The sequence below is a fragment of the Ranitomeya imitator genome, chromosome 2, assembly GCF_032444005.1.
Source record: "Ranitomeya imitator isolate aRanImi1 chromosome 2, aRanImi1.pri, whole genome shotgun sequence".
NCBI classification, from domain to species: domain Eukaryota; kingdom Metazoa; phylum Chordata; class Amphibia; order Anura; family Dendrobatidae; genus Ranitomeya; species Ranitomeya imitator.
In genome coordinates this window covers 265961717-265973781 of record NC_091283.1, presented here as the reverse complement: position 1 = coordinate 265973781, position 12065 = coordinate 265961717, and positions in this window count along the sequence as shown.

Below are 12065 nucleotides of genomic sequence, written 5' to 3'. Positions count from 1 at the left end.
AGGAGTCTTTTTTATGACTCCTTTTTACACCCCTTATGCAATATATATGATGCCGCTCCCATGATATAATGTTTCCACAGTACTGGCATCTCTCGTAAAAAAAAGGTATTTTCACACTATCGCCATACACACACACAGTATAATGTTCCTACAGTACCGCCATACCCCCACACACAGTATAATGTTCTCATAGTACCGTCATACCCCCACACACAATATAATGATCCTACAGTACCTCCATCCCACCACAAAGAGTATAATCTTCAAACAGTACCTCTATACCCCCATGCACAGTAAAATGTTCTCACAGTACCGCCATCCCACCGCACATAGTATAATCTTCTCATAGTACCGCCATACCCCCACACACAGTATAAAGTTCTCACAGTGCCATCATCCCACCACACACAGTCATTTGATCCCACAATAGTGGCTTCCCACACACACAGGATGTTTCCACAAGACTGGCATCCCTCTCACACACAGTATAATGTCCCCACAGTACTGCCATCCCCCCACTTTTTAATTTTCCCACAGTACTGCCCCCTACATGCACAATATGGTACTATCCACCCAGGGGAGCACCTATCATGATGCAACTTGAGTCTGTTGCCTCAGGCTGTGCCACCTGCTGATAAGAAGGGGGTCGGCATCTGCGGGGGTCCATAACACTATGCTGCCTACTTCAATAAACAAGAGTGTCAAGAGGAAAGAGAGTCATGCCGGCTCGGATGCCTGGATTAACAAGGTCCGCATATGATATTGAGGAACCAGGATGATCTGATGACAAACGGGCTACTGGACCAAACCATACATGGACAAGGCAAGAGAACCTGGATCTGATGAAATGCTACAGTAACAGCAGATGAATTGGGAGAAGATATATGAAGCGTATGAGGAAACTCTGGATGGACACAAGACCTGCATGTCCACTAACAGAGAAACAACTAGTCACCCAACATTTCAATATCATAAAGAGAAAGCTATTATCACAACTTGAGATGGATCAACTGCACTGCAGATCCACCTCGCATGAAGACCTTGAAGAACAACATGTGCAACCCCCTGAAGATCCTGATCCAACCCTGCAACTAGAGTGCACTGCAGCTGGTCTGAAACAGAAGATCTTAGTTAAACTAAATACCATCAATACCAGAGATCGACTGCCAAGGCTCAGCAAGGAAACACCACCATACAGTATGCTAGAGGATGCCAATAGAGCAGCTCTTGCATCAATTCCTACCACCACCATAACTCAAATTAATAATCTGAGCTGTGCTACTGCTTCAGCAATCATGGAAATGCTTGGCTATACAACCAGCAAGAACAACAGAAGTACGTGCTCCCCTTGGAAAAGAAGACTGTAGACAAAGATCAAGGTGCCACGAAGGGAAGTCAGCCAACTATCAGAAATACAGAAGTGTGTAAAGATCAAGAATAAGACCAAGCTGGACAAGTACAAAGGCCTGACTCCAACTGAAGAGACTGCTAGACAAAGGCTCACAGCACTCGCTGCAAAACAAGGGAGATACATTAGAGAAGCTGAGGCCAAGAAGATAAATGCCCTGTTCTCCAAAGAACCATCCAAAGTGAAAAAAAAAACACAACACCAGTGCAATGTGGCTGCAATATCTGAGAATGAAACACAGCAACCACCTAGGGTAGGAAGCAGTCACCATTACAGTAGCAGACATCCAACAACAGGTCAAGGACATGAAGAGCTGGATAGCACAGACATAATCCTCACCTACTGGTTAAATAAATTCACAGTGGTACATGAATGCATGGCAATGCAGATGAACCAACTGCTGGAAGCAGGCCACCACCCAGCATGGCTAACACAAGGAAGAACAGTGCTGAACATGAAGGATTCTCATAAAGGAACAGTTCCATCCAACTACCGCCCAATAACCTGCCTTACAACAACATGGAAACTTCTATCAGGCATCATAGCCATCAAGCTACAGAACAATATGAACCAGTACATGAATCCAGCTCAGAAAGGCATTGGGACTGACACCAGAGGCTCTAAGCACCAGCTCCTAGTACATAGAGCAGTCGCTCAAGATCCAGACAGATCAATCTCAGCACAGCTTGGATTGATTACAGGAAAGCCTATGACTCAGTGCCACACATATGGATCTGTGAATGCTTGGCTCTGTACAATGTCAACAGGAAATTTAGAACCTTCCTCAGAAATTCACTGGGTCTATGGAGAACAGCATTGGAAGTCAACTCAAGACAACTAGCACAAGTGACTATCAAATATAGCATATGCCAAGGTGATGCACTGTCCCCATTGCTGTTCTGCATAGGCTTGAACCCCCTCAGTCAGATAATTACAGAGTCTGGCTATGGATACAAGTTCAAGAGTGGAAGCACCATCAGCCACCTCCTCTATATGGTATGGCATCAAGCTTTATGCGAAAAGCGAATGAGACAAAAATTCACTGATCCACCTGACAAGGATCTACAGTGAAGACATTGGGCTGTGATTCAGACTGCAGAAGTGCGGCCGCTTGGTAATAAAGAGAGACAAGGTAGTCAAGTCTAATTTAGTGGAATTACCAGCAGGGCAGATAGCTGATGTACAGACATACTACAAGTACCTCGGCATTCCACAGGGATATGTTAACCATGATGAGGAGGCAAGGAAAGCAAATGACAACTTTCTGGTTTTAAGGAACACTAAAAGAAATCAAGAACAAAAAATGTTGTAGTCAGTAATGGTTACTTTTTTAACCAAGCATAGGGTAAAAATTATGGAGTCACTCAATTCTGAGGAAAAAATTATGGAATCATGAAAAACAAACAAAAAAACCTTACAACACATCACTAGTATTTTGTTGCACCACCTCTGGCTTTTATAACAGCTTGCAGTCTCTGAGGCCTGGACTTAATGAGGGTCACACAGGACTCTTCATCAATCTGGCTACATCTTTCCCTGATTGCTGTTGCCAGATCAGCTTTGCATGTTGGATTCTTGTCATGGACCATTTTCTTCAACTTCTACCAAAGATTTTCAATTGGATTGAGATCCGGACTATTTGCAGGCCATGACATTGACCTTATGTGTCTTTTCTCAAGGAAAGTTTTCACAGTTTTTGCTCTATGGCAGGAGGCATTATCATCTTGAAAAATGATTTCATCATCCCTAAACATCCTTTCAATTGATGGGATAAGAAAAGTGTCCAAAATATCAACATAAACTTGTGCATTTATTGAAGACTAGATGGTGGCCCGATTCTAACGCATCGGGTATTCTAGAATATGTATGTGGTTTATTTATGAAGTTTTCAGAATAATGCAATTTATACACAGGATTCGGCCAGCCGCGACCAATTAGCGAAGCGTGGTTCAAATTCCGCACCAATTCGCTACGTCATCATCTCGCGAGACCGCAATGCATGGCCCAGAGCTTCGCAAGGAGCGGGAAAGGTGCCGGAAGGTGAGTATATAATTTTTTTATATTTTTTAAATTATTTTTAATATTAGATCTTTGTACTATTGATGCTGCATAGGCAGCATCAATAGTAAAAAGTTGGTCACACAGGGTTAATTGCAGCGTTAATGGACTGCGTTACACCGCGGCATAGCGCGGTGCAACGCAGCCTTTAACCCTGTGTGAGCGCTGACTGGAGGGGAGTATGGAGGGGCCACTGACAGAGAGTAGGAAGGGGCAAATTCGCGGCAATTAGCGACGCGGGATATCCATGACAGACAAACAAACAGACAAACAGACGGAAGTGCCCCTTAGATGATTATATATATAGATGTAATGACAGCCATCTCCCCAGTGCCTTTACCTGACATGCAGCCCCATATCATCAATGACTCTGGAAATTTACATGTTCTCTTCAGGCAGTCCTCTTTATAAATCTCATTGGAACGGCACCAAACCAAAGTTCCAGCATCATCACCTTGCCCAATGCAGATTCGCGATTCATCACTGAATATGACTTTCATCCAGTCATCCACAGTCCACGATTGCTTTTCCTTAGCCCATTGTAACCTTTTTTTTTTCTGTTTAGGTGTTAATGATGGCTTTCATTTAGCTTTTCTGTATGTAAATCCCATTTCCTTTAGGCGGTTTCTTACAGTTCGGTCACAGACGTTGACTTCAGTTTCCACCCATTTGCTCCTCATTTGTTTTGTTGTGCATTTCCGGTTTTGGAGACATATTGCTTTAAGCTTCCAGTCTTGGCGCTTTGATGTCTTCCTTGGTCTACCAGTATGTTTGCCTTTAACAACCTTCCCATGTTGTTTATATTTGGTCCAGATTTTAGACACAGCTGACTGTGAGCCAACATTTTTTTTCCAACATTGCGTGATGATTTACCCTCTTTTAAGAGTTTGATAATCCTCTCCTTTGTTTCAATTGACATCTCTCGTGTTGGAGCCATGATTCATGTCAGTCCACTTGGTGCAACAGCTCTCCAAGGTGTTATCACTACTTTTTAGATGCAGACTAACGAGCAGATCTAATTTGATGCAGGTGTTGTTTTTGGTTATGAAAATTTACTGGGTGATTCCATAATTTTTTCCTCAGAATTGAGTGATTCCATAATTTTTCCCCTATGCTTGGTTAAAAAAGTGACCATTACTGACTACCAAATTTTTTTATTTTTGATTTCTTTTAGGCTATGTACACACATTGCGGATTAAGCTTAGGAATTTCTGGTGCGGATTCTGCCTCTCCTGGCAGAAAACGCACCTGCGGATTTGTCTCATTTTTTGTACGGTTCTGCGGCGTTTTTTTGTGCGGTTTTGCTGCGGATTTCCTGCGTTTTGTACCCTTACGGTTTTCTATAATGTTATGGGTACAAAAATGCTGCATATTCAAAAAAAAGAAGTGACATGCTACCTCTTTTAAACCGCAGCGTTTCCGCAGCGGATTTTCCGCAAAGTGTGCACAGCATTTTTTTTTCTCATTGATTTACATTGTACTGTAAATCAATTGCAGATCTGCAGCGTTTCTGCACCTCAAAAAACGCTGCGGATCCGCAGAGAATCCGCAACATGTGCACATACCCTTAGTGTTTCTTAAAGCCAAAAAGTTGCAATTTGAAATGACTTTAGTTTTGTGCCATGTCTGTGATCTGCTTTTTTTCTACAAAATTAAACTAAATGAACATCCTCCAAGGCCGATGATTCCATAATTGTTGCCAGGGGTTGTGTATATATATATAGATAGATTTTTTTTTTCTTTACGTTGGAGGGCTCAATTCCAGCTATTGCTGTCGGACCTGTGATTTCTATCTACTCCACTGTGTACAGGATAATAGAGTATAATAAAGTAGTTATGAACGAGACTTAACTAACATTGTGCAGTGACTCTGCTTTCCATATAGTGACAGATATTTCTTCTTGTTAAAACAATGATTTTTTTTCACTTTAAAACTTTGTTAAACACCTCTGATCAGTGCGATCATATAACATACAAGCCTCCGATGGCTCCGATCAGTGGCGTAACTAGAAAGTTATGGGCCCCGATTCGAACTTTCAAATGGGGCCCCCCCAACCATGCAAAAATGGTCCAAGCAGTCAGACCCCCACCAATCAATACGTTATCACTTATCCTGTGGAGAGGTGATTACTTTTTTCCACAGGAAACCCCCTGTAAGTGCATCTCCGCCGCTGTGTACAAAGCATTAAAACTAATGGAAAGAAAGAATCTTCTCCTAATTAATATCAGAGAGAACAAATGACCGCCATACACAATACAATCCACTATACCAAGACCAATAATATCACATACAGGAAGAAACACCACCACACCAGGACCAGACCACATAGTGACCAAGTAATACTATATACAAGGGACAAATACCGCCACACCATGAACAGATCACATATTACCACCACTTGGTGACCAAATAGCACATACAAGGGACAAATACCACAACACCATTTCCAGACCACATATTACCACCACAGTGACTGAATACTACAATACTGATCAGTAATTAAAAAAAAACACAATACTATCATCATAAGTGCCAGTATTCACAGGAGATCTGTACTTAGTATGCAGTGTCTGTGTAGAGGTAATACAGAGATCACTGGTGGTATTATACCCAGGAGCTCTGTACATAATGTATAGGTAATACAGTGATCACTGGTGACATTGTACACAGGAGCTCTGTATATAATGTATAGGTAATACAGTGATCACTGGTGACATTATACACAGGACCTCTGTATATAGTATACAGTGTATAGTGTCAGTGTATAGGTAACACTGACTCACCAGTGACGTCTCTAGGTGAAGTCCTTCATCTTTCATCCAGCACAGACCGCCATCATTTCTTCCAGCCAGGGCTCGTTTCTGCAGGAAATAACACAGTTATCACAAGCTCCGCTTGCAGAACACTTTACTTAATTTTTAACAACTTCTACATTACACCACATGAAGAAAAAAAGGCGATATAGTGTCACTCTGCACAGTAACAGGACCGCCCCCCCATTTAAAACAGTATACTCAAAAAATAAAATAAATACATCACTGCAGTCATAATATCCCTTAATTAGCCCTTATGGTAATAATATTCCCCACCCTGGCCCCGTTTATCTGATTCCTGGCTCCAGCCATATGTTCTTTCATCCTGCCCTCATGAGTATCCATTTTACCCCATAAGATCTCCCCATCCTGCCCCATCTGTCTCCATCGTATCCATCCTGCCCCATGATCCAATCCTGCCCCATGTCTTTCATTCTGCCCCGTGTCTCCAATCATGCCCCATGTCTACATTCTGCCCATGCCTCCAGTCCTGCCCCCAGTGTGTCCAGCAATCTGCCCCAGTGTGTCCAGCATATTACCCCTAGTGTGTCCAGCATATTACCCCCAGTGTGTCCAGCAACCTGCCCCAGTATGTCTAGCATATTGCCCCAGTGTCCAGCAATCTGCCCCAGTGTCCAACAATCTGCTCCAGTGTCCAGCATTGCCCCAGCGTGCCCAGCAATCTGCCCCAGTGTCCAGCATTGCCCCAGTGTCCAGAAATCTGCCCCAGGGTCTCCAGCATTGCCCCAGTATGTCCAGCAATCTGCCCCAGGGTCTCCAGCATTTCCCCAGTGTGTCCAGCATTGCCCCCAGTGTGTCCAGCAATCTGCCCCAGTGTGTCCAGCATTGCCCCAGTGTGTCCAGCAATCTGCCCCAGTGTCCAGCATTGCCCCAGTGTCCAGCAATCTGCCCCAGTGTCCAGCATTGCCCCAGTGTCCAGCAATCTGCCCCAGTGTCCAGCATTGCCCCAGTGTGTCCACAAATCTGCCCCAGTGTCCAGCATTGCCCCAGTGTGTCCAGAAATCTGCCCCAGGGTCTCCAGCATTGCCCCAGTGTGTCCAGCATTGCCCCCAGTGAGTCCAGCAATCTGCCCCAGTGTGCCCAGCAATCTGCCCCAGGGTCTCCAGCATTGCCCCAGTGTGTCCAGAATTGCCCCCAGTGTGTCCAGCAATCTGCCCCAGTGTCCAGCATTGCCCCCAGTGTGTCCAGCAATCTGCCCCAGTGTGCCGAGAAATCTGCCCCAGTGTGCCCAGCAATCTGCCCCATGGTCTCCAGCATTGCCCCAGTGGGTCTAGTGTTGTGAATTCTGTTATCGAGCTCCCTCCTGTGGTCATGAATGGTATTTCGGCGAGTTCTGTTCATGGACTCCCTCTGGTGGCTGTGAGTGGAGCTGCTGCTTCTGAGGTACTGTCACGCTCACGCCCTGACTGGTGGGCGTGAGCTCGGGGGGTTTGTGGCCCCACTGTGCCACAAACCAGACTACCCTGGAAGGGGCGTGACTACGACAGCTGCCTGGGTTTTCACTGGAGCCTCTGATGGTGAGGTCAGGCTTGTGCAGCAGGCAGCTGCCAGGTGCTACTCCAGGGTGGTGTCTGGCTGTGGCTGCTGATCCCACTTGGGAGACAGGAACACCAGGATTGGTGCAGGCATTAGGCAGGACTGGCAGAAGAGCACGGCTGGAACTCAGACGAGTAGGCTGGCAGAGACACGGCAGAGAACACAGGACTGGCTAGGACAGCAGGAACACAGGACTGGAAGGCAGGGCAGGAACGGCAGGACTGGCAGGAACACAGGATTGGGAGGCACTGCAGAGAACACAGGACTGGAAGGCAGGGCAGGAACGGCAGGACTGGCAGGAACACAGGATTGGTTGATGTGGTATATGAAGGAACAGGAAGGGGCCTGTTCACACTGGAGGTGCAGGTACAGATATGTAGTTTGGAGGAACAGGTAGGGACCTGTTCACACTGGAGGTGCAGGAACAGATATGAAATATGAAGGAACAGGTAGGGACCTGTTCACACAGGAGGTGCAGGAAAGGAAACAAGCAGAAAGGAATGAGGTATGAAGAAACAAGTAGGGACCTGTTCACACAGGAGGTGCAGGAAAGGAAACAAGCAGAAAGGAATGAGGTATGAAGAAACAAGTAGGGACCTGTTCACACAGGAGAGGAGTGCAAGACTGCAGATAGGAGTGGAAAAGCAGCAAGAGATAGCGTAGCAACAAAAGCTGAGCAGAGCCACAAAGAATGTGGAGAGAAGCTGCAGCAAGAGATACTGCAGAAGCTAAGCAGAGTGGAACCGCAAGAATTGCAGAGAGGAACTGCAGAAAGAGGTTTCTGCAGCAACGGGAGCGAAGCAGAGTAGAACGGAGCAGAACCGCAGGAGTGCGGAGCAGCGGTAAAGCCACCAAGATACAGAGCAGGCAGAGCTGCAAGAGTGCGGAGTGTAAGCAGACTGAGAACACAAGGAAAGACACAGCAGGGAAGGAAGCCACAGACAAGGAGACCGAGATAAGACTAAGTACAGACAAGGCAATGGAACAAGAGACAAGGCAATGGAACAAGACACAAGGACAAAGACACAGGGACAAAGACACAGGGACCAGGATTGTTGTGAATTCTGTGGCTGAATTCACTTCTGTGGTCACAAGTGGTACTGCAGCTTCTGAGCTTCCTCCCTCAGGTGTTCTGGTGAGCTCGTTGCCTGCTTTGTTATTTAACTCCACCTGATTCTGTCTTCCTTGCTCCTTGTCAATGTTCCAGTGTTGGATCTGAGCTTCTGGATCTTTCCTGTGGCCTGCTGCTCTGCTTAGATAAGTGCTTCTTTGCTTTTGTTTCTACTTTTTCTGTCCAGCTTGTTAATTCGTTTTGCTGGAAGCTCTGAGACGCAAAGGGTGTACCGCCGTGCCGTTAGTTCGGCACGGTGGGTCTTTTTGCCCCCTTTGCGTGGTTTTTTGCTTTAGGGTTTTTTGTAGACTGCAAAGTTCTCTTTGCTATCCTCGCTCTATCTAGAATATCGGGCCTCACTTTGCTGAATCTATTTCATCCCTACGTTTGTCTTTTCATCTTGCTAACAGTCATTATATGTGGGGGGCTGCCTTTTCCTTTGGGGTATTTCTCTGAGGCAAGTCAGGCTTGTTTTTCTATCTTCAGGCTAGTCAGCTCCTCAGGCTGTGCCGAGTTGCATAGGTAGTGTCAGGCGCAATCCACAGCTGCCTTTAGTTGTGTTTAGGATAGGTTCAGGTATTGCGGTCTACAGAGATTCCACGTCTCAGAGCTCGTTCTATTGTTTTTTGGGTTATTGTCAGATCACTGTATGTGCTCTGATTGCTGGCACACTGTGTCACTGGATTGCCTACATAACACAGGATATACTGCCTCCTGGAGGGCGGACAACAAGATCAAGGCAATAGCACAGAGAAAAGCCTCCAGCGAGGGAGTAACTCAGAGCAAGACCTGGCAAACTCAGAAGCTAAACACTAACTGAGCAACCACATTGCACAGGCCCAGACCACAGGGTGGAGCTGCACTATATACTGGAGACATCTTGTTAATGGGTCAGGAACTGATTAGACAGATGTACCTGATTCCTATAAGAACCAGAGAGTTCAGGCGCCGGCCCCCTATACACATAGCCATGAAGCATGCACAGAGCAGAGACACAGAACATGGAGCTGGCATGAAACAGAAACCACGTCATGGCCTGGAGCAGTCGGTAAGATTGTGTGAGAGATGTGAGGCCATGCCGTGATGCCAGCAGAGTTGTTACAGGTTCCTTCCACAGGTGACTTAAGTTGTTCTTTAGCTGCTGCTCTATTTAACTCCACTTAGATCGTTACTCCATGCCAGCTGTCAATGTTCTAGTACTGGTTTAGTTCGCTCCTGGATCTTTCTGGTGACCTGTCTACTCCAGCAGAAGCTAAGTTCCTGCTGGTTATTTATTTGTTTACTATTTGTCTTGTCCAGCTTGCTATTATGATTTAGTCTTGCTAGCTGGAAGCTCTGGAATGCAGAGTGGCACCTCCGCACCGTGAGTCGGTGCGGAGGTCTTTTTGCACACTCTGTGTGTTTTTTGTAGTTTTTTGTGCTGACCGCAAAGATACCTTTCCTATCCTCTGTCTGTTTAGTAAGTCGGGCCTCACTTTGCTGAAATCTATTTAATCTCTGTGTTTGTGACTTTCATCTTAACTCACAGTCAATATATGTGGGGGGCTGCCTTTTCCTTTGGGGAATTTCTCTGAGGCAAGGTAGGCTTTATTTTTCTACCTTTAGGGCTAGTTAGCTCTGAGGCTGTGACGAGTTGCATAGGGAGCATTAGGAGCAATCCACGGCTATTTCTAGTGTGTGTGATAGGTTTAGGGGTTGCGGTCAGCAGAGTTCCCACTTCCCAGAGCTTGTCCTGTAGTGTGTTAACTATCAGGTCGTTCCGGGTGCTCTTAACCACCAGGTCCATAACAGTCCAGCATTGCCCCAGTGTGTCCAGCATTCTGCCCCAGTGTCCAGCATTGCCCCCAGTGTGCCCAGCAATCTGCCCCAGTGTGCCCAGCAATCTGCCCCAGTGTACCCAGCAATCTGCCCCAGGGTCTCCAGCATTGCCTCAGTGTGTCCAGCAATCTGCCCCAGTGTCCAGCATTGCCCCCAGTGTGCCCAGCAATCTGCCCCAGTGTGCCCAGCAATCTGCCCCAGTGTGCCCAGCAATCTGCCCCAGTGTGCCCAGCAATCTGCCCCAGGGTCTCCAGCATTGCCCCAGTGTGTCCAGCAATCTGCCCCAGTGTCCAGCATTGCCCCCAGTGTGCCCAGCAATCTGCCCCAGTGTGCCCAGCAATCTGCCCCAGGGCCTCCAGCATTGCCCCAGTGTGTCCAGCATTGCCCCCAGTGTGTCCAGCAATCTGCCACAGTGTCCAGCAATCTGCCCTAGTGTCCAGCAATCTGCCCCAGTGTGTCCAGCAATCTGCCCCAGTGTCCAGCATTGCCCCAGTGTGTCCAGAAATCTGCCCCAGTGTCCTGCATTGCCCCAGTGTGTCCAGAAATCTGCCCCAGGGTCTCCAGCATTGCCCCAGTATGTCCAGAAATCTGTCCCAGTGTGTCCAGAAATCTGCCCCAGCATTGCCCCACTGTGTCCAGAAATCTGCCCCAGTGTGTCCAGAAATCTGCCCCAGGGTCTCCAGCATTGCCCCAGTGTGTCCAGAAATCTGCCCCAGTGTGTCCAGAAATCTGCCCCAGTGTCCAGCATTGCCCCCAGACAGAGTCAGACATAAAGAAAAAAAAAAAGTAAAATCCTCACCTCTCCCGTTCCCAGCGCAGGTCCGGTGCAGTGTCTCTCCATCTCTGCAACGCTCAGGACAGAGAAGCTGAGCGCGCAGTGATGACGTCATCGCACCCTCTGCCCTGAGACGTCGCAGAGTCAGAGAGCGCTGAAGACGCTGCAGCTACCGCGCAGCCGCAGGAACCAGGAGAGGAGTATTAGAAGAAGGGGGGTCCAATGCCAGCGCTGGCACCGGGGGGGCCCTGGTCTTGGCGGCAATCGGTGCCACGACCAGGGCCCCCTGATCGGCACCGCCCGAAGATTTAAAGGGCCCGCGTCTCATTGTGCCGCCCATCTCATTGTGCCGCCCGGGTCGGGTGCCTTGGACCTCCCGGGCCCCTGACCAGATGGGCCCGGTCGCAATGGCGACTGCTGCGACCGCGGTAATTACGCCCCTGGCTCCGATGATGCCCTGTACTACTATAGTGTATCAGCACTGCCTGTCAGTGTAATACTAATGGCCCCGTACCATACCTCCC